General features: G+C 46.0%; 1 long non-coding RNA gene across 1 annotated transcript in view; it reads right to left on the reverse strand.

The window, feature by feature from the left end:
- The window catches only part of LOC140614757 (uncharacterized), a 55,064-nt gene that overhangs the window by 20,148 nt on the left and 8,967 nt on the right, over positions 1-25,949 (reverse strand). The window contains exons 4-6 of the long non-coding RNA XR_012015542.1: positions 14,111-14,162; positions 2,589-2,685; positions 1,977-2,136 (exon numbers count right to left, since the gene is read on the reverse strand). This is a non-coding gene — a long non-coding RNA (uncharacterized lncRNA). The remainder of the gene's footprint in view (positions 1-1,976; positions 2,137-2,588; positions 2,686-14,110; positions 14,163-25,949) is intronic.

The following is a 25,949-nucleotide window of genomic DNA, read 5'->3' on the forward strand; positions in this document are numbered from 1 at the left end:
GAAGGTATAAGAATAGGTGGGATGCAAGGAGGAAAAAGGGAGAAAAACAAGGAAGAAGAGCCTCAGTTAGCCTCTCCTAACTCCTCTCTGGGCTTTTTCACTCATGCTTGAACTGGTATTGCTGCTTCTGACCTTATTTTCATCCAGTTCATCATCCCTATGGTCACTGCAATAACAACAACAACCAGCAGGTATTAATCATGTGTTACAAACATGACAAATACAATTCAAAGCACTTCAGATGCATTAATTCATTTAACCCTCACTGCCAACATATAAAGGAAGCACTAATAGCAGCCTCATTTTAAAGATGAAGAAGCTGACATGCCCACTTGTCCACTTGCTTGAATACCTTGACCAAGGGTGCAGCACCAGTAAAGTAGCAGAGCCAAGATTCCCATCAGAACAGTCACTCAAAGGGTACCCAAGGGGGCTCAGTCAGTTAAGTGTTTGACTCTTGATTTCAGCTCAGGTCATGATCTCAGGGTCATAACATCAAGCCCCGCTTCAGGCTCTGCACTGAGCCTGAGGTGGAACCTACTTAAGGTTCTCTCTTCCTCTCCTTCTGCCCCTCCTACTGCCTCCCCACCCCCCGCTCAAGCATGTGCTCACCCTCTCTCTCTCTCTCAAAAAAAAAAAGGTCACTCAAGATGCACTAAGTTGCTGTCATTGTATGAGGCTGTGAACACATGCTTCAAAAGAGGTATAGGCAGATTTTGAGGCAACATAGTCGGGTTTGGTTACTCCCTGGGCCTGGGTTTTGGATAGGATCAATATTTGTGCAAATGTGTCCCCTACTCCCCTGCACAAATTTTTCCCTAAAGGGCAGCCAAAATTTGAGAGGCCCTTGAGCTAGGAGAGACTCTAAAGGCCCCACTATCTTCCCCAGCCTGATACACACATGGAACAGTGGGTTCCTGCAGGTCAGAGAGTCTTGTCCATCATTAGACCTCCCTGACTCTCTTAGCTAGCACAGTGCCTGACCCAGGGCATGTTTTGCACCGTGGTGGTGTTCATATTGATCTCTCCAGGTTGTACTGAAAGTTTCATGAAACAGTATTTCACAAATGTCTTATAAGATGTTAGGTGTTTTTCAAATAAAAGTCATTATTATTAGTAGTAGCAGTATTGTCTCTAAAAGAATTCCAACTATCTGGGAGGTTACTGAAAATTTTTCATACCATTGGACAAGTGAAGGAGGCACAGCCATACAGAATTTCTTTCAAAGGAATTCAACTATTTCAATTCAAGGTTTGGAGACCTCTGTATAGGCTAATTTCTGTTCTTCTTGCAGATTTGTGGAGAAAGAGAAGCCTGGGCAACCCATCTTTGTCACACACCCCCAGTACCTGTTGGTGGCAGGGCCACCAAGAGCCCACCACCCTCTGGAGCGGGTGCTCATTCCTTGACTTTGGTTGATAAACAAACCTGGGAGACTGAGTAGCCAGTATGGGTGTTTGTATAGAGCCATTGAGGAAACATTCCCAGCCCAGAGCACACAGCTGGGGAGGCTCCCAGAACAATCAGGACCCCTGGGAAAAGGCAGGGCTTAGTCCAGCAAACATGGCCCCAGCCTGGGCTTGACCTTTGGATGCCACGTGTCACCTTCGGTGGGAAAATAAATAGTCCCCTTGTCTGGAATGTGCACCCCTCGTCTTGTGAAACATGGGAAACAGGCAGCAATTGTGTGAGAGGAAAAGCCTGTCTGCAAGCTGTCCTCGGAACATGAGGACAGGCCTGCCTCCCGCCAGCGGGTCAATACTGCTATTGTCTCCCTTCGTGGGCAGTGCTTGTCACTCAGGCTCCCAAGATTCAGGCTCTGGGTTTCAGGGGGCAGGGCTGCTGGCCACACAGTTTTGTAAGGAGTGGGAGAGGGTGGGCTAAGGGACACACACTTTGCTTTGGTTAGGGGAAGCTTGGTGCTGCTTGGTGACCGTGGATGGGGGAAAGCCCAGGTCAGGAGGTGCAGTGCTCACCTTTAGATCGGGGGTGCTGAGGCTTGTGGCCCGGAGCCCTCAGAGGTGTAGAGAAAAGACGGAGTCTTGGAGTCTCGAGGTGGGAATGATTTTGCTAGGCTGGCACTCAGTGAGGACCATGGCGCTCTCACCAGTCAACTGCGCTCCTAAACCTCTAGGTCTGTAAGAGGAAGCAAACAGCTCTCATCTTCAGAACTAAATTTAATTAACTGAAAATGACTTCCAGGGGCCATTATATTGCAAAGTATTCTGACGCTGGGTTCAAGCTCAGTGGGAAAGAGTGGCACATTGCTTAATAATACCTGCCATAAGTTCCAGTGGTGAAGGGTTGGAGCTGTCAGAAGGTGCGCCCCTCTTTGCCATCCCTGGCCCCAATTCCATGCATGGCTGTCAGGGTCTCTCTCTTCCCCAGACTGCACCCACCCCAACTGTCCACCTTTGTCCACCTCTGTCCCCACCAGTGAAAATATATTCTGTTCAAGTCAGAAACCTGGATCTGATCATGAGCTTCTCCTTTCCATTTCCTTCCTAATATGGGCAGTTCTACTTTCTCAAGTTCTTTTGAATCACCCCCTCCCCCATCACGTGCCTTTGTCTTAGCTCATCCCTCACCTCAGGGAGTGCAGAGCCCTTCCAACAGGTGTGTCGGACTTGGATAGCTTCCCATCCAGTACATCGTCCACCCATCACATCCACCATAGGAGTGATCCTGAGGAAAAGCTCATGTCAAGAATTACAGGTGACAAGACTTCAACCCAGAGAGGGGAAGCTCTTCAAATGGTGGAAGAGCTGTCTGAGATTGTTGCAGGCCAATTGTAATTCCTTGCACTCCCAGTGCCTAAAATCTGAGCTAGCTCCGAGTTCTCTCGCTCCCTGCACTGTTCTCTCTCTCTCTCTCTCTCTCTCTCTCTCTTTCCCCTCTCCCACTCTCCCCACTCCCCAGTTGCCTTGTTAACTGACCACCTGAATGCCTTCCAAAGCATCCTTACTCAAGTATGTGCATTAACCAGTTCAAAGATCTTCATTCTTCAACCTCTGAAGTCTAGGAAAACTAAGAATTGTCTCCTGTTCTTTCAGTTGCTTCCTTGTCTATTCAGGGTGTTTTGCTCCTGTCTCCAGAGGAGTTAGGTGCCCAGAGGAAAGTTTGAGGCAAAATATGGATGACTACTGGCCAATGAGTGGGAAGCAAGACACGGCAGCTCATAGGGCTCAGGCAATTCTTAGAGAGCCAGCTCTCAGCAGAGGGTCTGCCCTGACTAGGGGGGGGCAGTTGTAATTGGTTTCAGCCAACTACAGGGAGATGATTTATTCCCTGGAGCAGTATGATGGGCTTCATAATCATGGAAGAGGAACACAGAATTATGTAATAAACCCAGCAGATGCCCTTGCCCTGGAGGAAGGAAAGCTTAGTGACTCAGATATTAAACCATCACAGTATGACTGGACAGGTCAAATTAAGATAACCCTTGCATAGGGCCAGGTTCCCAGATTCTGGGGAAGGCTTGAGCCACCTACTGGTGAAGGAGAAATAAGACAGCCTCCGGAGAGCCCTGAAGGGAGAGAGCCAGGAAGCCAAGGTACTGCTTTTAATCACAAAATCTAAGATGTTGGTTTTTATTTTAATTAGTAAGTATGAGACATTATGCCTGTGTGTTGCACATGGCAGGAAAGGTAACAACTATTCCAGGGTTTCCGACAGACATCTGTTTTTATCGTTTTGCTGGCATCTCCAGAAGCATCCTAAGGTCGTGGGAGAGGGAGAAAATACAGACAATAGGAAAGATGCTTACCAAGGGTGATCTACCTGGAATGGTGTGGGGAAATATTGGAAGTATTGGTATTTATTGGAATGCAACTTTCAGTGCTTTTTCTAGATAAAAGTTGAGTGGATATTTTTTATAATTAAAAATTAACATTTAAACTGCAGAAATAACTTTCTCCCTTTTTAAAAGAGGAAATTCTTTTAGCATTTTTCAGAGAGGCCTTCCCTGTCCCTAGAGACTAGATTAGATGTTCTATTATGCAAACTCATTGCCTCCTGTACTTTCCCTTTCAAGCACTTCTCATAATTTTTAATCACACATCTGTATGTTTCCTCATGTATTTAATATCTATTTCCCTACTAGACTATAAATCCTAGGAGTACAGAACCAGATTATGTTTTTTCTTTTGCTTTATCCTCAGCACCTAGCACTTGCCTGGGACATAATCTAAACTCACAGGGGCTGATAATGATGGGCTATACGGTGAATAGGGAAGAAGATGAGGACACGAGAGAGTTAATAAAGAGTGAAAAATGGTAGAGTCTCTGGACTGGAGGTCTAAATGAGGATGGAGAATCTTACAGTGTAAGTTCTAGAAGGTTGACCAGTGGTTGTAGGAAGAATGGAATTGGGATTTTAAGAGGAGGTGTAGCTACTGGTGATGACAAGACTTAGACTAGGGTTTCACACAGGAGTTGATACTTAAGGTGGGTTGGAGAAATTCATGACAAGTGAGGAGCTGTCCTCACCTCCTCAGTGTCTGAGGCCAGCTGTTGACTGTGTCTTCTCCATAGGTGCTGCCATTAACAAAATGACTGTTAATGGCAGGAATGATATGCAGAGCTGAAGCCCACAGTGAATGCTGGGGAGACAGAGAAGTTGGTGGATGACAACAGGAAGGAGAGAGAGCAGTGGCATAGTCCAATGACATATGCTCTCTCCATCTGTTTTTGTTTTATTTTTTTTTGTTTAAGATTTTATTGATTATTTATTCATGAGAGACACACAGAGAAAGGCAGAGACACAGGCAGAAGGAGAAGCAGGCTCCATGCAGGGCGTCTGATGTGGAACTTGATCCCAGCACCCCGGGATCACACCCTGAGCTGAAGGCAGATGCTCAACCACTGAGCCACCGAGGTGTCCCTCTCCTTCTGTTTCTTTAAACAAATATTTACTAAGTGCCTACTATATATGAAGCCTAATTCATGCTATGAGTGATACAAATAAGAGTGAAATATTGTCCCTCCGTCGAGGAGCTTGTAATTTACTGCCTATAAATGTAAGTAACATTGAAAGGCATGTATTGATTCAAGTGTTATTGATGATCTTAATGTGTGTCAAGCATAATGCTAGGCCTTTAAGGATATGAAGACTCATGAATCTTGCTTTCAAGGAGTTTAGTGTATGGGGGAGACACAAATAGCAGCATAGAAAATTATAACCCAAATGGAAAAATGCTAATACTGAGGTTTACCCATAATGTCAGGAGGGCTATGAGGAAGTTTCTTAATCTAGACTAAGGAAAGGGAATTAGAGAAAATTTCTAGCAAGACAATATGTCTGATTTCAATGTTGAAGAAAGAGTAAGAGGAAGTGGAGAGGCAGACTGGAGATTGTTCTAGAGAGAGGAAATCATGAGTGCAGTGTCTGATGATGAATGAAAGGATGGCACATTCTGAGACCTGCAAGAAGTTCCGTGTGATGGGAGCTTAAGGGGAGAGATGGGCAGTGACAGAAAATGAACCTGGAACGCAAGCAGGTGCTGGATCATAAAGATTTTTATGACAGGCTAGAACTTTGAACTTCATCCTTAAGACTACTAGGAAACCATGGAGTTGAGTAATGAATGACATGGTTTCTCTGGATCATTAGCAAATGATGAGGTAAAGAAACCCTGATTCAAACAAGCTTAAGCAAAAACACAAATTTATTGATCACATAACTAAAAAGTGTAAGAGTAAATGTGGCTTCCATCAAAACCTGACATGGGCTTCCTACTCCATCTTTTGGTTCTGCTTTCTTAAGTGTTTCATTCTCTAGCTCTTTGAGGCAGCAGTTCTGAGCATATGTTTATCCACAGTTAAATCTAGTAGAACCAGAGCTTTCCTTCTGGGCAGTTCTCACTCAAGCAAGACCCATGAACTCTTTCCACTTAGACCGGTTTGGTCACATGCCCTCTCTGAACCAATCACTGTGGCAGGAGCTCAGTGCACTGACTGGCCAGGCTGCTCTCATGTTTCACCCCCTTGAAGCCAAACCAGGGCCCCTAGAAGGGATGAGGGAAGGGGGTTCCCCCACATAAGTATATTGTCACCACAGTAAGGATGAATGGATGTTGAGCAGGTAAGAACAACAAATGTGTGCTCTAGTTTTAAGGAGGATCACTCTTGGTGACTGTGTAGAAAATTTGGCAGGAAGTCTAGAGGCAAGGGTGTCAGTACCATCAGAGAAGACTCGAGGAGGAGCTGAACAAGGCAATGGAAATATGAGACGTACTTAGGCAAAAGCAATAGAATTTGAAGGATGGCTGCGAGTCAAGGGGAAGTGAGGAGTCAAGGTGAATCCCAGGTTTCTCGCTTAGACAACTAAGTAACGTCATTCAACAGAGATAGAAACTCTTGGAAGAGGAGCAGTTTGGATGGTAGTAGAGATTAGTAAGTTCAGCTTTGGCATCATGAGTTTAAAGTGCCTGTGATACTCTCAAGTGGAGGGTTCCAGGACACACTTAAATATAAGGGTCCAGAACTCGGGAAAGAACTCTGAGCCAGAAACATGGATTGGAGAGTCAGGTTATAGATGAGGACTGACTCCACGGAGGGAAAGTTAGACAAGCCAGGAAAAGTGTGTAAAGAAGAGTCCCAAGCACCCCAAAACTTAAGGGGCAGGGAGAAGAAAATGAACTTAACAAAGATGACTTGGAAGAAATTACCAGAGAGCTATGTTGTAAACCAGAATAGAGCATCATCAAGGAGGACAAGAATGAGGCAGCAGTGGGTGGAAGCAGCTGTGTGGGGGAAAAGGAGGCCCACTTTCCACCTCACGCCTCAGGAGAACAGGCTAGTAATGCTCTGGAGGAGCACAGCAAAGCAGCACCTTCAAGGACTGTCCTGTCTTACAGTTAAGATAAAAAGGTGAAGGGAATAAATAATGAGGATGGAATGTTTATTCTGGGACGGGGCAAGGGGGCTTCTAGGAGACAGGGTAGATACATTTTGAGGGAACAGGATGGGGTATTGGAAGAAAAAGCCCCAGAGGAGGATTGGAGACTGCAGGGGTTTGAATTTAGGAGCACAACCAAGGTTGATAGGGATCTGGATGTGGTCGGGATAGGTGATCTCAAGGCTCTAAATAAAATGCTGCAAAAAGTTGCTTCAAGTGCTGGTGTAGCCTGGTGGTATATAAATGAGATAATATCACTCCTCTGAAGCAGCCATCCAACGGCATCCCATTGTCCTTGGAATATAATGCAAGATCTCACCCTAGCCTTCAGGACCCCACCTGGTCCGACCACCTCTCTAACTTCCTACCTAGGTACTCCCCCACCCTGTTCCATCTACAAGCACGCAGGCTCTTTCTGTGCCTGGAAAGTCCCACGCTTGTTCCCATCTCAGGGTTTTTGCACCTGCTGTTCCTTCTGTCTACAACCCTCTCCCCTTCCTCAAATCTTGTTTGTTCAGTTCATTCAGGCTTCAGTTCTAGTATCACCTCCTCAGAGAGACCTCTCTCCTCCTGCCTCCACAAGTCACCCTCTTTCTGCTTACCGGCTTTGTTTCTTTCAGAGAATTTATGATTCTCTGAGATGCTTTCCTTTATTTAATTTCTCTTCCTTTCCACCAAAGTGTAAGATCCAAGAGGTCATAGACCTTTTCTTATCTTTGTGCACCTGTTACCTGGAGCATCGTGAACAGAATCTGGCACAAAGTAGGTGCTCCATAAATATTTACTGACTAAATAACTGACTGAATAAATGAATATTTAAAGCTGCAACCTCCTCTGTAGGCTCTGCATAGAACTGGGGCCAGATTCCTTTGAGTTTTTAGGAAGAGACACATTGACATATTTTGAAATGAGAAGTTACTCAAGGTTCTTCAAACAAGACATATTTCTCTGATGTAAATTATTCTGAATATCATATAGCATTCCAGAAGAGCAAAGTTTGCTGATGAGAGAAAGAAACAAAATCTACTTAAGTAAAATATGGCCAACAGGCCCATGTTTGGCCCATGGCAAAATGGTCCACCCATAAATAGTTTTTCATAAGGAGCTATTGCACAAAACAAAAAGCCACCTACTCTTACCTGAAATATTTTTGGAATTTTAATTTTAAATGGAAATTTCAGAGTGCCACATTCTCCAGCACTGTTGAGGCTTAATGAGATGACTATGCTTGGCAGAGACTGTCAGAGTCCATATCCTGACTATATTTTTGTTGTAAAACTGTATTTCCTAAAATAAAACTTGTTTAGGGGAGGATAGTGCAGTGAGATCTCCTGAGTAAGACTTGCCAGAAAATTGAGAATGTGAGAAGGGCTAGGGCCATGAACCAGAAGGGGGCATTCACATTTTCTAAGTGCTTTCCAGAAAAGGCTAATTCCCTTAACTAGAACAGAACAACAAAAGCTAGGTGGGTACGGGGCAGGGTAGTATTGTGTCAAAATAAATCTGCTCACGTAGGTATTTAATTTAAACAGGCTTCTTCTTTACTGTTGACTTCCATGCATTCGGACATGTTCCTAGGCTTTGAGGTGACCTATCGTATCCATTCTTTTGACCTGAACACTTCCCAAGAAATAGCTACTAACATGGGTCTTGGTATCGATGGTAGTTGTATGATTTTTTTGATGATAAACTTGGCTTTGACATATTGGAGCATCAGGACTGAATAGTGGTTTATGGAAGTGATAAAACATGGGTCACTATACACAGAAAAAGGATAGTAAACAGCAAAGACATAGCTTTGATGTTTTGTCACCTTGAAGGGCACAGGCTTAAATGCTTGAGTAGAAATGTGGGAAGGGCTGGGATTTTAAGAAGATTTCATGCTAGCTAAGCCAACCCACCTGACAGAAGCTTTCAAGCCGGCCTCTGCTCCCTTTAATTCATTTGGCTAGAAGCCATCTCTAACACAAGCATTTCCTTATCTAAGGTCTGGAGTCATTTTTTGCTTTCTATTTTGGTTTGAGGCTTAACACTGCTTCTCTTTTGATTAGTGCAAATTTAGCTAGAAAAGATCATTTTCCTTTGCCTTCATGTAATTCTAGAACCAAGAAGTTCAGAGAGGCAGGGTAAAGCACCAGCTTGGTGTTACAAAATATAAATTACAAGTATAAGTTACACATATAAATTACAGTACATCCGTGGAAGCTATCTTGTAATGTTTTTTGTTACACAGAAGGATTTCCTCAAAATTCTTTTGAATGGCCCATAGTTCTTTTGGGTATTAACTGGTAGCGGTAGGCCGGAAGTACACCCACGAACAAGCCACCGAAGTTCTGGAAGGAGGAGTTATGAGCGGACTAGACATCCAGTCGCTCATGTGACTTGAATGTTGTGTCTAGGAAGAAAGACTTGACTTCCTTCCGCTGCTGATACTTCGGACAGACCCTCTCTGAAGGGTCTACAAAGCCATGTGCACGGCTCTCTCATGGCCACACTATGGGCAGAAAATAAGAGGCTTCTCTAATGCAAGCTAGAATATAAAATGCCGTAAGAGTGGATCAAAAATGTATTTGGTTATAAAGAAGGAAAATGTAATGAATGATTGGGAGAGGGGGCAGTCAGGAAAGACTTCAAGGGCCTTCATGAATGGAAAATCCACCCCTGAGGCCAGAGACAATGACCCAAGGCATTGGGTCAGATGGTTCCTGTGTCAGGGCACCAGGCAGGGTGAACCGACCAAGACACTTTAGGGTAAATCAGGCAGCAGGGTATGGAATGGTGGCCAATGGCATGGCAGGTACTTGGAGAGTTCCTAGGACTGATTCTTCATTTGATTCCCTCTTTGCAGAGGGAATAAACTGCAGCTGAAGACTTCTTTGTCCTCACGGACTTCAGAATCAGTGAAATCTCTGTGTTTAAACTCTTACCGTCTATGTGACTTCAAAGAAATTATATAACTGCTCAATGCTGCATTTCTCCAGCTGCAGAGAGAGTATAAGGATACCTTTAAGCAGCAGTGCAAAGAAGAAATGAAGTTGGTGGTTAGAGCTGATCAGCCCAAGGCCTGGCACACAGTAGGTGCGAAACAGTTTCCTTCTGCTTTAGAAGGAAGAGCACAGTAGAGTGGCTTATGGAAGTCAGATGTCAAGATGTACTTTGTCCTGAATAACAAATAAAGCGCATTTAAGCAACTTTTGGTGGGTATCCCATATGCACACCCAGGAGTTTTTCAGTTACTGCTTAGTCATGAGGGAGCTTATTTAAGCTGTACATCTTGGGTACCCGAAAAAGTCCTTTGGTGCACGTGGTTTAAGTCTCTCTACTCAACAATACCAGTTTAATTTTTGGTACTTCAGTAGGAAAAAAAGAAAAGACTACGGCAGCCAAAGAGGAAATGCAGATGGAGTTTTCTTTTTTTATATATGACTTAAAATCATATCGCCGATCCTGAAGGTACAAAAGGTGACGGAGAAGTCAAAAGCACAATTCGTGAAAAATTGATATATCACGTGATGGAAAGCATCGCTGCTATTGACCACCCCCCCCCCCAAAAAAAAAAAAACAGAAAAAAATGTGAACTCGATGTTTGAAAATAGCTTATACTCAAGATCTGATTATGTTACGAGAAAAGGGAAGTAGTACATAATTATACAGATAAAGAGGAGTAGAAATGTAAACATTTGTGTTTCTTAATGTGGTGTCTGCTTTCCCTGAGCTGTTTGTAAATTGATGGTATTTTATAATTGAAGGGGTCGTAGAATCTGAGAAACCTGATATTTTCTGGTGTGGGTCCAGAACCCCCTTCTTTGTCACTCCTGCCTCTGTCCTGTTCAGTGACCCCATGCTGATTCTACTCACTTTCAAGGACGCCAGCCACACCCTGGTACCACACAGTCAATCCACTGCTTGCTGGATCAGTATTGGATTGAGGAGGAAAAATAATAATTTCTGTGTTAATTATAACTAGAGTGAGTTTTCCCCCATTACTTTGAAGCCCTTTTTTGCTTATATTTACTTTCTATGTCCTGCTTTCATATGTCTTCTGTAGAACGTGTAAATATGTACCCCATATTTACAAAAATATGGTTCGCCTCAGATATTTTCTCAGAAGTTCTGTGTATACATAATGAATTTCCTGTTTTATTTAGAAAATAATGTAAAAGCTTGTTTTTAAGCTTTGTACATTCATCTACATCTGCATGATTTTCTTTGTATTTATAATGCAACTGTTTTGATTTTAGATATAGTACATATGTATATACCGTGTATATAGAAATATACATTATATGTGAATCTGTAGCTACTTGATTTATAAATGAAGGGCTTTATCTCATTCATTCTGTATATCTAGCACCTGGTAGGATGCATGCCTGTATAATGAGAATCCTGGTAAATATTTGCTTATTATGGGTGAAAAACATGAATTCATTTCCAGATCTGTATTTAAGGTTTTGGGTTAAAAGGCTGTACTCAGCATAAGTCTGAATTGGTAACAGGAGGCTTTTTAAAGATGCCAACTTAGGAGTTCAAGTTGTTCCTGAGAAGTACTATTCTTACACTGGTTCAAGTCACATTTAGAACATTTGAAATACCTCTTGCAAGGGAGCATGCTTCACTCTGCTCCAGGAGCCAAGGGGATAATCACTTCCATTTATACAGGGAGTTTGGGAGATTGGACATCAGAGGGATCCTCCCACTTCCGGAAGCATCCCCACTCCACGTGATAGTCTAATTTTTCATTCCTGCCATATAGGCAAAACCACCCATGAAACCGTAGAAAGGCAAACTCACACATTCCATTGAGAAGGAATGAGAACACCTGCTGTATAGTGAAGTCAACTTCAAGAAGAAAAAAAAAGGCCTTTAGGGTTTTGATACAGTGAAGTCAGAATCCTTGATAACTGTGGTACAAGGAGAACATACTTAGTATATATGTAAAAGTTCATTTTGTCTTTAAAAAGCTGTCACAGTATAAGTAACATAGAAGTAATGCTTTGTTCACATCAGTTGTTTCCCTGTTTCAATAAAACTTCTGTTTCTATAAAATAAATGGAAAATCAGGTTGGGAGTCAAAGTATGAGATAAAACACATGCCTTACAGTTCAAGTCCAAGGATCCTATCACCAGCCAGGAGTCAGAGGTCTAACTGGCAGGCAAAGTTCTCGAGGCAGAGGAGGAGAAGGAAGAGCAAAGAACAGTCTTTGAAATATTTAACTAATAAACTTTAATTGCAAAGTCATAGGAAGCACCAAAATATATGTAAACATATTTCCACAGAGGCATCAGCCAATGTCCTATAAGTAACTTCATTTTAAATATCCCATGCAATTAAGTTCACAGCATCCTTCCTATTGACTTGCTCTTACCCCTTCCCTCACTCCACCCCACTTGATGCCTTTGATTCCTCTTCTTCCACTAAACCCTGCGCATCTGTAATTACCAGTGCAGGTGGCCCTCCTCTGTTTCTCCACAGCACCTTGGACATCCCCTGTAATAGTACTTACCAGGGGCACCTGGGTGGCTCAGTCCATTAAGCGTCTGCCTTCGGCTCAGGTCATGGGCCTGGGTCCTGGGGTGGAACCTCTCCTCTGGCTCCCTGCTCAGTGGTGAGTCTGCTTCTCCCTCTCCGTCTGCCCCTTCCTCTCCCCACCCAGCATTTGTGCTCTCTCTCTCTCTCTCTCTTTCTCTCTCTCTCATGTGGTCTCTCTCTCATGCACTCTCTCTCAAATAAATAAAATATTTAAAAAAAAATCCTAACTGTGCATCTCCTCTTAGATGATAAGCTCCTCGAGGGTAGACACTGTTTCTTGTCCCAGTGCTCTTAGAACTCAGTCTGAGGCTTGGTGCAGCATGGTTGCTCAACCAACATTTACTGACTTGAATTGAATTCTGGGGAAGACAGAGGAGGGATGAAATATGAAAGGGAAGAGAAGGTCCTCAAAATCACATCTCCAGAGCTACGTGACAGTAGGAAGAAATATGAACTCATACTTGCTTTCTGTAAATATTTATTGGGTGCCTCCTAATGTGAAAAACTATGTTCCAGCAATACATCAATGAACAAAACAAACAGAAATCTTCACCTTGGAGGAACTTACATTCTAGTTGCATGAGACACGCAATAAATAATAAGTAAATTGTGTGGTATTTGGAAGGTGGTAATTGATTTGGAAAAAGAAAATAAGAACTGAGAAGCCAACCGGGTGCAATTATGGGCTGAACTTTTGCACAGAGAGGTCAGAAGATGACATTGAGCAAAGACAGGAAGGAGGTGGGGAATCAGCCATGTGGAGATTGGGGGAAGAGTGTTCTAAGCAGAAGGAAGAGCATGTAGAGGCCTTACAGGGAGGGATGTCCCTGGGGCATCCAAGGAACACAGAGGCCCTTGTGGCTGGAATAGGAGAAAGAAGGAGAGAGTGGGAGGAGATGGTGCCAGAGAGTCTAGGGGTCCAGATTCCATAAGGGATTTGAGGCTGTTGTAGCGGCCTAGCCTTCACATTGGTGCCAAGAGAGAGACGGGCAGCATGAAGCCCCCGTGGCAGTGCAGAAAGGCTGAGGCCATGTTCTATGTGCCTCTCATGAAGCTGGCCCTTTCTGGGGGCCTCACCTCTTCCCAGGTCCCTAGCTACTCCCATCTGTGCCCACTTTGTGCCTCCTTCTCTCATTTCTCCATCTAGATCTTACCTTGACATTTGATTTTGTACAGGCCATAGACTTTGTCATATACCCGCCCCCCCATAGTTCGTTGACTTGTCCAATGTTTTAAACTGGGATGTTTCAAGTAAAAAGTAAAGACTGTACAATTTTCTTTAAAAATGAGAAGATCTGGTAATACTGGACCTGCCTCCTTTCATGGCCACAAGTCAATGGATCTGAGGATTCTTCAGACAGAGGCACTTAGCTTCCTGTTTGACACCACTCCCTACTGTCTTACACCCTACTCTCTGACCTCATTTCACTTACCAGTTGGACCCTTACAGGCATTTAACTGCATAGTCTTATCCTATAGGCCTACTGATGCCTACCGCTTCCCCGGTTTCTGACAGCTCCTTGACTTCCATTCTTTCCTTGGGTAGTTGATTTCTGCTGTTCGTCTTGGCAGGCCTGCCTTTCTCAACCTGGGCCAGCTCCTGGCTTCCAACCATCCTAGGCTTTGCCCTCAGACTCAATCTTGCTGGCTCAGTCCTGTTGAGAATTTCTGTATCCGCATACCTGGGCTGGAAGGTCTCCGGGAAGTCTGCCAGCGGAGGGAACCCCAGATCTCCTGTTTGAGCACAAAAAAAAAAAAAAAAAAAAAAAAAAAAGGAGAAAACAGGTGTTCAGCTTTCCTCTAATAAGTGCACTTTTAATTCCCTTGTCTTTTAAATCTGCAAAAGGATGAAAGACTGCTGTGCTGTTCTCATTTAACTCCCAGAGTTCTACCTGGGGTTTCACTGGTTCCAGAAAGAAACGTTGCAGAAAAGACAGTTTTTCTATTTTCTTTCTTTATAATTAAAGTGTCCTTTTGCCAATAGTAAATCTATGGGAGCTGAATGACTAATCAAAGCGAGGTTGTTTCTGAAGTGCGGTGGGAAGCCATAACTTGTTCCCTGTTCCAATAAAACTTCTGTTTCTATAAAATCAACGGAAAGTTATGTTGGCAATCAAAGGATGAGATAAAGCATCTGCCTTGCGGTTCAAGTCCAAGGATCCCATCACCAGCCAGGGGTCAGAGGTCTAACTTGCTGGAAAAGTTCTGAAGGCAGAAGAGGAGGAGGAGGAAGAGCAACGGAACAGTCTTTGAAATATTTAATTTGCAAACTTTAATTGCAAAGTCAGGGAAAGCCTCGAAATTCATTTATTTTACTCTCACCTAATTAGACTTTTAAAAGTAAGTACAAAGAAGGAAAGCAAAAAGGAGGGGAGGATGGGAGGGAGAGAGAGGGTAGAGGGTCAACACTCCCCCCTCTGCCCCCCACCCCTGTGCCCTACTCAGCCTCTGTGACCTGCCCCCACCCCCAGAGGGGTGTCATAGACAAAGGTCAGGTGCTGGAGTGAGATGGTAATGGTCTTCCCCACCCCACCCCATTCTTCACCCCTTATGATGTGTTCCCAGTGGCTAGACTGGAGTCTGAAGATGTCTGGTGCACAGGAGGTCCAGCAAGGCCCGAGGAGGTGGGGCAGGAACTGGTTTCTTGGATTTAACGTTGCCTGAGACCTCAGTGGAGATGAAGGAGGCCATGCAGTAGGGAGCCCACTTTAAAAGGGCAGAAAAGCAGGGTAGCAATGTGGGGTGCATTTAGGGCTGACTTCATATCCAGAATAAAGAGGAAGAATTTGGTCCAGTGCCCCGATGCTGGGCTTCCAGGACACCTGGGTGGGTTAAAAAGGTGACTAGAGGGAGGATATGCTAACATTAGGATATCCTACTGACTTCCAGTTCTAGGCTGCATGTTGAGTGAAGAACGGACTAATTCTCTGGTGGCCCATGCAACAGCTAAAAGACACCCCAGGAAGCTTTATCTGCAATGTTCTTTTTAAGATTGTTTTAATCACAAGCCATTAGAAAGCCCATAATGTTCACTGGGTATCCCTGACTGGAGCAAATTGGCCTTCTTTAAAGAGCCAAAGACAAAAAAAAAAAAAAAAAAAAAAAAAAAACAACCACCTTTTCTCTTTTGATTTGTGAGCCCCTGGGTTCCTCGAATGCTTCTCTTCAAAGATTATTTTTCCCATTTCATGCCTGTCGTTTTATTTTCTGATACCTGCTTAGAAATAACCTTGTCTTTCTGGTGCTTAGTTATACCCCATAAATCCTTCTGCCATTTCTAAGAAAACCACAGAACTCCGCTCTGACAGCCTTCCCAGCGCGGCCCGGCACTGCCACCTAGGCTGGCTTAGTGGGAAGAGGTTTAATGGGCTTCCTCCTGCTGAGGACTCGGACGGAATTTGTAAAATGGGATTTAATTGGGACTGAATAAACTCCGCTTTGAAATTCCTCGCACATCGGCCCTGGCTCATGGGTGACAACAGTCTGCATTTGCTCTGATTTGGGACAGAATCCTGGTCCCGCAGCCCCGGAGCCCCGAGAAAGAGGCAGCGATGGGGCCCCCGCACGGCCTTTCCCAGCTGCCAGTCACCTGCTGCTCAGCAAGAGGCTCCCAGCCCACGGCTCCCCTCTCTCTCTCTCTCCCTCTCTCTCTCTCTCCCCCTCTCTCTCTCTCTCTGCTAACAAAGGAAACAGGAACTACCAGGAGCCAGCTTTCTTTTTTTTCTTTTTTTTAAGGATTTTAGTTATGTATTCTTTAGAGAGAGAGAGAGAAGCAGGCTCCATGCAGGGATCCTGATGCGGGACTTGATCCCAGGTCTCCAGGATCACACCCTGGGCCAAAGGCAGGTGCTCAACCGCTGAGCCACCCAGGGATCCCCCCAGCTTTCATTTGATGAAGAGCTGTTCCCTGGTTCAGGGCTGGGTAGTGCCCACTGACTTCGTGCTGCCTATGGACAACTTTGGAAATCCCATTCGATAGCGGTGGAGGAAGCAAAATTAGACCCCTGATTAGTGAAAGTCTGGGAGAGCTTAGCAGGAAAGCCTGTGTCCCACCCAGAGCCTTGCCACTGCCCGGGGCTGCTGACAGAGCCACAGACCTGTTGTTCTTAGAATGGGTGTGGGCCTGTCACTTGGGGTGAGACTGGGGGAGTGAGAGTGGGGTGGGATGCATGACCCTGGAGCAAGGAATGGAGGGGAGCAGGGAGGGCGGATTGTGGTTTCCTGGATGATGGAAACTTTCTCCCCTTATGGAAATGGTGGGGGAATCTAGAATCAGAGTAGCAAATAGATTTTGTCCGGTGCATTGGTGGTAACCGCCTAGAAGACTGTATTGAGGAGAAATTCAAGTCTGTGTCTGGGCTCCAGGGAGGAAAAGGTATTGTGATTGATGAGTAGTCATATAGCATGACCCAGTTTGGAGAAGAAACTTTACCTCCGTCCGGTAAACGGTGAGTTAGAAAATTTGGGGCTGATATCCAGTGAGTTCATTGCCTTGGGAAACAGTAGAGAAACTTAACAGGATACGTAAAATTCTTCATGCTATGGGCCTCGGAGCTTCTCTAGCATAGTGTCCCACCCCACCCCCATCCCTCACTTTAGACACCCATCATGGGGCTCTGAACACAGTCTCAGGCAGCCAGAAAACCCATGCCAGAGACCGTGGGAGCTCCAGCCCTTCAGAGACCAGAGCAGAGGCCCCCAGGGCCACACAGTAGGGGCTGGGGCCCAGGTGCCTGGAGCTGTGGGTCCCACAGGGGGAAGCAGCAGCAGCAGGGGTGAGACATGTTCAGCCTGGCGCCAGCGAAGCCTTCAGACCAGAAGAACCTCAGGAGAGAGGCGCTACCAGTGGACAATGAGGAGGCACCACTTCGACTGCCATTTGATAAAAGCCACCAGTTAGGGATGGGGTTAAATCGAGTCTCCTTGGTAAGGGAAAGTAAGCAAGCGGGTATTTCCCAGCAGTGCCCCTGCTGGAGGGGGATGGGGCTCACAGGCTTGTGCTCTAGAACCGGGCATGGAGGCTTGGCCCTCAGTCCCACCCATCATGGGATTCAGCCCAAAGACAAAGGTAGGGCGAGGCCCTGTAGTCCCCACCTTAGCTCTGCGAACCACAAGCACATCCTTTAACCTCTGAGTTTCCGTTTCCTCAGCTGTAAAATGGGAGCAGTAACCCAATGCCATGGGGCCACTGTCCACTTGCTCACTCACTTGCTGCCTGTTTACTATGTGTCCGCCAAGTACCAAGCACCGAGGTAGTTGCTGGATGACAGGACATGGTCCCTGAGCTTGAGCCAGGAATCTAGACACAGAAACAGTCATAAACCAAAGAGGAAAGGCTTGGCTGCTTTTCCCATCCACGCGTATATTCTCTAATACCCACTTACACGTAGATAATGACTCTGTGGGGGACTAATGCCCAGCCCGGGATGTAGCCGGTATTCGAGAAATACTGGTGTTAGGAGAATCTCATTGAGAAGACGTGCCCCACTCCCAGAGGCTGCCCCAGGGACACAACCCTGAGATAGCTGACACCAGCTGGATGGTATACACATCTGAACCCACTTACAGCCTCCTTTAAACTAGTGGCAGGTGTGGAATCCACACGCCTTGCTGCCATTCAACACAAGTCCTGCATGTAGGTTCCCTGCCTGTTTAACCTGCTGCCCACCGGCCTGGAGTGGCCCGCCTGTTTCCTTGGTGTCACTGGGTCCTCTGCTTAAGCAGCTGGGAGGGGAGGGCCGGGGGCACCTCAGATTACACTTGGGAAGCTCCCAGGAACTTAGAAACACCAAGTGGATGACTGAATCTGACACAGGCAGCTTGAGGGAGGCATGGAAGTTAGTGCAGAAGGGGAGAAAGGGAAGGGAGACCTTGCCTGTGTGGCCTTTGGGGACAGGCCTGGGAGCCCCGTGCTTATCTGTGAGCCCTGGCCACACTGACATTAGCCTGTGAGCAATCTCCCCTTCCCCTGGCTGTCTTCCCAGGACCCCAGCAGTCTCTGAGGCCATCCCCACGGCTCGCCCACAAAAGGAGCAGCTCGGGTCTTGCCTACAACCCCCAAATCTGCCTACCTGTATCCATTTTGCTCTCTTCTCTCCTTTGACAAAATTCTCCAGGTGGAGTCCTGCCACGTGTGTGCTCACGTATGATCACTCTGAGGCTGTGCAGGACTTTCAAAGGGTAAATCCCTCTTCTAACCACTGCTCTATCAGTACCCACCCAAGAGGCAAAATAACCGAATGACCTGGATATAGCAGGCAAAGCATTCAAATAAACCACCCAGACAAGACTGGTAACTTAACTTTTTCACTAGCAGAAAGAGCAATACTTAGGGTCTCTAAACACCTACTAAATGCATATGAAACAACTTTGACAATGGGCGGATAATCAAATTGCTCTGAATAATCCAATCTAGTGTTTTCCTGCTTCCTCTTCATGCTAATTTATTCTGACGGCTTTTCAATAATGAAAATCTGTTCTTGTAGAATCCATTTCATCGAGATTTTCCATATTAAAATGGAGATGGAAATGTCGTGGAGAATTAGATTACTTGTCCTCCTTCCAGCGCCCGGCATTCCTGAGGAGGGGCTTTGTCTCGCAGTGGATAACCAGATGGCATTAATTGGAAAGGAGAGTGTACCTTCCATGGCAGGCCAGGCAATTATTTTTAAAGTGCTCTTTCGGTCTAGTCGAAGCCTCTTGCCTGCACAGACTTCATTGGTTCCTCTCCTCATGAAATGTGTTGATTTTCAGAGCATTTTCAGCCCTGATCATTACCACCAGGGTGAAAAACTAGCTTAAATAAACGTTTCAGTGACTAGAACATGTGTTGGTGTCTCATTCTGGAGAAACACTCTCTGGGCAAACCAAATCCTTGACATCAAAAACAAAAAGGCAGATTGATAAATAGGGACAGATTTGGGAGCACAGGTCGTGTATAGGGGCTGGGGGTGGAGATAAAGGCGTGAATAAGGTACAGTTCCCACCTGCTAGGAGCCGAAGTCCTAGTGTGGGCTTCTCAGGCTTCAGGGTGCATAAGAATCACTTGGGCAATGTGTTGAAAATGTGGCCCTCTGGGATCTGCTCTCAGGGATTCTGAATCAGTTGGTGCTCAATAGTTGAGCACATCAGTGGTGCTCAAATCAGTTGGTGCTAGCTGCCAAAGGCAAAATATATGTGGTACATTTTCCCTAAATTTCCTCTGGTAGTTTACTGCATGCAATTGTCTTGGGGTGTCATCAACCCTCTTTCTTGAGCACTCCCCAGAAGATCTTAAATATGAGACAGGCACTTTTTCCAAAAGCTATGTGAATAATTTCATTCATGTCAGATACTATTAATTTGGTTATTGCTGTAAAGGTGAGGCACCCCCATGGCCCCAAAGTTCTCATCTTATTCATTTTATTTGTGTAGCTTATTCATTTTATTTGTGTAGCTTTAGTTTTCACTTCCTAAATTCTCCTGCAGGATTATGCTAATTTAGCTTTTCTCAAGTAGATTGCTAAATAATAATATTAAGAATAACAACAATGACGATGATAAATATTTACTGGCAACTTACTATATAGCAGTAAGCACTCTGCATGTTCCATCTTGCTTCTCCCAGCCACCAGACGTGACATACGCTATTGTTATCTCTCATCTTACAGATGAGATGGGCATCACTGTAGGCTTCCCCAGCTACATGTGGGCATGGGCGATTAGCTGAGCCATCTGGGTTTTCTGGAGATTGCCCACGTAGGAGGACCAACTAGGACGGTCTGCCCAGCACTGAAGGGTTTTCTGGGAATCAAGACTTCTCATTTTAAAACTGAGAAAATTGGAATGAGTTGGTCATCCTCCTCCTTTTTATGAGGTTTTTTTGGAGGGGGACACCAAAATCCAAAGAAAGAATAGTTTCAAGTTCTTAGTGGAAAGCTGAGTCCTACGACCCAGAGGGAGTCCAAATGGTTCATTTAAGAGACAAGAAGCAACCAAAAAGCTGTGGCACAGGGGTCAGGAAAATGAATGTGAGAACGTCAGGTTTGAACACTTCATTGTGGTCTGGGACAATTAGAAAAAGTGGCCTTGACTCGCCAGCTATAGCATGGTACATGGTGTGTCAGCGCATTTAAAGGGCCACGTATGAAGTACATGTATCTGCTCTTCTCCTGTCCTCTTCCCCGAGGCTTCTCCAGAAATGCTTGTAGTGCAATGTGTTCTAGAACAATCTGGTGCCATCCCAAGTCCTACCGCTTAATGTCAACTCTCAAAAATCTCAACTCTCAATTCTTAGGAAAAGCAATGGCAAGTCCAGCAGCTTATTTCCTGTCGCCTGGGAGCATGTGTTGAACAACCTCATTCTCATCTTTCTAATGGAATGGAGAACGTTGTCAGGCCGCCCATGTCAGATTCAGAGTCCTCCACTCGGTGCTTCTAAGCTCTTGGGGAGCTTCCCAAGTATAAGCTGACACCCTCCCCCCTGCACTGCCACCTTCCAGACACAGAGGACCCAAAGAGACCAAAGAAAGAGATGGGCCACTCCAGACTGGTGATCAGCAGGTTAAACAGGTGGGAGAACTTACATACGAGGCTTGTCTTGAGTGGCAGCAAGAGTGTGGATTCCACACCTGCCACCAAATCTTAAAAAGTTTAAAGGAGGCTTTAAGTGGGTTCAGATGTGTATACCGTCCAGATGGTCTTAGCACCACATCACCCCACATCTCCAGGCTGTGTCTTGGGGCACCCTTATTGCTCTAGTACTTTTTCCTTTAAAGATTTCATTTATTTATTTAAGAGAGAGAGCATGGCGGGGAGTGGGGGTGGGGAGGGGGGTTGTGAGGGAGAGGGAGAAGCGGAGCCAAACATGAGGCTCCATCCCAGGACCCCGGGATCATGACCCGAGCTGAAGACAGCCTCTTAACCCACTGAGCCAGCCAGGTGCCCCTGCTCTAGTACTTTTAAAGGTGTACTTACATCACGTACACTAACGTCCCCTTGACCAACTCAAGCCATGTGGCCAAACTCAGGGGAGGAGAAGTAGACTCCACCTTTTGATGAGCAGAGCTACAAAGAATTTGTGCCCATGTTCTGCAACTTGGCACACCTGCTATATACCAGGTACTGTTCTAGGCACTGAGATCACCATGTAGAAAAGAGACACAAGTCCTTGCCTTCTCTTTCCTTTACATAATTATAGCTCTGTCTGCTAACCATAGGTAGTCTTATTGATAACATAGTACCTATAGTGAGAGTAAATGTGGGGGAAGGTAATACTCAGGGGCCTTTCTGTTTATTCTATGTTGTAATATTACCCTTTTCTGGATTTTTTATCCCTCAAAATCATTTTCTTGAAACCACAGTATTGAGACATAATTCACATACCCTACAATTTGCCCATTTGAAGCATACAATTCACTGCTCTTTAGTCGATCCACAGAGTTGTGCAATCATCGCCGCAATCTAATTTTAGAACATTTGCTTCTCCTCTAAAAACTGCTGCAACATTAGCAGTGCCTCTCCATCGGCCCATCCCTACCTAACCCCAGCCCCACTCCTGCCAACTCTTGATTGGAGGTTAAAGAAGAGCTCTGTCAAAAATCACTGGAGAACAAAAGCAAACAGTGCGAGAATTAAAAACTAAGCGGAAAGGTACACAAAGAAAAACTTCCTCTCGGATCTGTCCTTACTGCCTCCCCTTACCCCCAGCAGTGAACTTGACCAGTCCGGACTTGAAGAGGACCAGCGGATGGTATTCATCCATCTATTTAGTGATTGATCATTGGGCCCGGCCCTGGGAATATAGATGAAGGTATGGACTGTGATCTGAAGCAGCTCAGAGACCAGAGGTTGGGGGATGGAGGTGCAACGCAGCAAGAATCCGGAGGACAATGTAGCCTAGAGCTGTAGACGTGGCCACGGTAGAGATAACTTGCCTGATGATAAAGCCAATATGGATGGGGAGAGGAGGAAAACCTAGACAGAGAAGGGCCACCTGCTAATGACATTGTCGAGCTCCATATCCAAACATCCCACAAATGTGCCTCAGGTTCCCTAGGTACTTGACACGCAATTTCCTTTCTCTGTTTGAAGTTGGGTATCTGTCACTTGCAATCAAAATCAGATACATCCAAACTAATACACGGCTCAGCCCCCTCTTGCTTTCTCTGCAAAGTGTCATCAGAGAGTGTGAAAGTCTGGGGCATCTCTTCATCTCGCCATCTGCAGAGACCAGCTCGAATGGTGCCTTCTCCCAAGGAGCTTCCACTGACACCACTGGTTTCCTAAGCTCCCCAGGTTGTTAGAGAATTTGAAAGAGATAAAGGTGCGAGGTAGAAGGGCAGATGGGAAGCCAGGGAGCCAATGCACAGAAAAGCACTCGAGCTGCAGAATTAGGTGAACCTGGACCACTTAATTTTCTGTACCTGAAAAGTGGAAATCATGTTATTTACTTTGCAGACTTGGGCGAGCATTACATGAGAGAATACATGTGGCTGTGCTGATCATGGGGCTTCAAAAAATCGGTTAGCGTCCAATTTAACTTTGTCTCCCTCCCTTCTCCATGATTACGATTCTCAGGACAGAGGACTTGGTTTGTGGGGACCCAGGTTAAGTAGTTTTTTAAAGGATGGATTGATTGATTGATGTGGGGGAGAGAGAGAAAAAGCATGACTGGGAGGAGCAGAGGGAGAGAGAGGGTCCCAAGCAGACTCTTTGCTGAGTGTGGAGCCCGACACGGGGATCGATCTGAGGACCTTGAGACCGTGACCTGAGCTGAAACCAAGAGTCAGCCACTTAACCGACTGTGCCAGGCTCCCCCAGGTTCAACAGTTTTATCCCGTTTGCTTATTTGTGTCATGTATTCGACATATTAGTCCCACAAATGTAAACAAATCCTGGCCCCTACCTTCAGGACCTCCGAATCATTCATTTGGAAGCCTCCTGCAAGAACTGGAGTTAGGGAGGGAGGAGAGGAATGATCACTGACCCCAGGGCCAGTGGAAGAGCTGCAGGCCGGTCCGGGAGGGGTGGGACTGTGATGGGGAATGTAGCTCGAGATGCCCCATCTCTGGCACCAAGGGGTGTGATTGTGTGCTTTTTCTCTGGGAAGGCTGAGCTGCTGGTGGGCAGAGGCAGGGAGACTGATTGGCAAGGCGGGTGCACTGGATGCACCGGGGCTGAGGAGCTAGGGGACGTGAGGGAGTCTGGAGAGTGGGCACTGCGAGCCCAGTGGGGATGCCGGCCGTGGACAGACAGAGGACTGTCATTCCCAAGAGGACACTTCCTACAGGAGCTGTCCCAAGGCATCGCATGATGGGGGCCCCGCTGTCCTGTGGGGGGCAGTGGGTGACCAGGCATCCGAGGCTCTCCCTAAGGGGCCAGGATCCCAGCTACCCTTTAGGTTGTTTACAAAGAGGGCCTCTTAAAAAAAAAAAAAAAAAGAGCCCCCTGATTGCTTGATCGCGGGGAAGGTTTGAGACTGTTCTCTGCGACACCATCTGCGGCTGCCGTGGAAACAGACTTGAACTCGGGACAGGGGACAGCCGCCGAGGAGGGCTGCCTTCTGGTTTCTCCCCATGCGCACTAATCGGCACCTTTGGCCACGCAGACAATCACCAACTGGGGACACTGCGAGGTGACTCTGCAAACGGTGGAGAGAGGTGGAGAGAGCGGGCTTCCGCTACGAAGGCGTTTATTCTGACTTTGACAACCACCTAGAGGTTGGGGAGGGGGGACCAATGCCAGGCACCGAGGCAGAAACGATGCCACCTAGGCAGGCACACACTGCTCCAGGTCAAGTTGAAATGAGCGCTTCCGGGGATCCCTGGGGGGCTCAGTGGGTTGAGCGCCTACCTTTGGCCCAGGGCGTGACCTTGGGGTCCCAGGATCGAGTCCCGCCTTGGGCTCCCTGCAGGGGCCTGCTTCTCCCTCCTCCTGTGTCTCTGCCTCTCTCTCTCTCTCTCTCTCTCTATCATGAATAAATAAATAAATAAATCTTTAAAAAAAGGGAGGGGGGATCCCTGGGTGGCTCAGCAGTTTAGCGCCTGCCTTTGGCCCAGGGCACGATCCTGGAGTCCCAGGATTGAGTCCCACGTCGGGCTCCAGGCATGGAGCCTGCTTCTCCCTCCTCCTGTGTCTCTGCCTCTCTCTCTCTCTCTCTGTCTATCATAAATAAATAAATAAATAAATAAATAAATAAATAAATAAATAAATAAATAAATAAAAAATAAATAAATAAATAAATCTTTAAAAAAAAAAAAAAAAGGAGCGATGAGCACTTCCCCTGAGGGCAGAGCAGGGACCCAGGGCCCAAGGTACTCGAGGCCCCTCCAGCTCCCAGGCCAGGCTGTGACACAGGGCGTGAACAGTTTGCTGGGACTTCCAGGACCCCTGGAAGTAAGTGGGGTGAGGGGGCGTCTCTAGCCCCTGGCAACAGGCAGGGCTCTCTGTTCTCCACTCTGGAGACACCTGGAAGGCTCCAGCTGCTGGAGGCATCAGCTCCTTGTGGCCTTTGATTGCTTTTTGAGGAGCACCTTGGAGGAATCCAGAAGTGTCCTGAGTCAGACTGGGCTGGATCCAGAGCCCCTGGCACCCACTAGCCGTGCTGTCAGCCTGCCAGAGTTTCAGGGGCTCTCTGAGCCCTGGTGCCCTCGGCCAGGCAGGGAGGCTGGGGAACCCTCTTGGAAGCCTTAGGATCCTGGGCCGTGGCCGCAGTGGGCGGCTGGCCCTCCGGCCCGGGCTTCCCGGGTGCCTACCCCTTTAAGGGAGACAGCCAGCTGCTTCCCGAACCCCAGGCACCCAGAGAACAGTGCTAATCAACACAGTAAACAGAAGGAGGGGATTGATTTGTTCCCCTTCTCACACAAAGCTGAGCACGCGACAGGTTATGGTTTTGAATATTAATGCATTTGAAGTGAGAAGAACCACTTATAACAGAGACTGTCTTGCTTGCAAAGATTTATTCCCCATGTAGTTTTCCATGGCTCATAAAAGGTGATGGATGAACGTAATTTTTAGTTTAATTTCTTGCCGTGCCGTTCAGTAATTTTTGAGATAAACTCAAATTACTAAGGTTCTGGAACTGTTCAAAGCAATGAGGAGCCATGCACATCTGGTTGTACAGAGGACACGGCGTGTTTAATTTTTCAAGCCAGCCAAGGAAGAAGTGATTAGGAATCCCAGCACACATGTAAACCGTGTTATCTTTAAAGTTCGCTTCTGCTGTCTCCAAATGCAAACCAAACCACCCTTTGAGAAAATTTCTGTTGGCCCCTTTGGGGAAAGGAGGCAGGTTCATGAAGAGATAGGACAGGTATACAGCTTTTTTTTTTTCCTTAGATAGTTTCTATCTTTTATGGAAATATATATTTGAATGTTTACAAAATGGAAAAATAGCACTTAGGATTATGAAAAAAAATCTGGATTTTTTTTATAAAGGAAATAAAAGGAAATTTGCTTTTATGTTTTTCCTATAGGTTTTAAGTGTTCATCAAGCAAGATGAGCAGGGATCCTTTAAAAAATGAGCAGTGTGGTATAGAAGG

Source organism: Canis lupus, chromosome 23, assembly GCF_048164855.1.
Source record: "Canis lupus baileyi chromosome 23, mCanLup2.hap1, whole genome shotgun sequence".
NCBI lineage: Eukaryota > Metazoa > Chordata > Mammalia > Carnivora > Canidae > Canis > Canis lupus.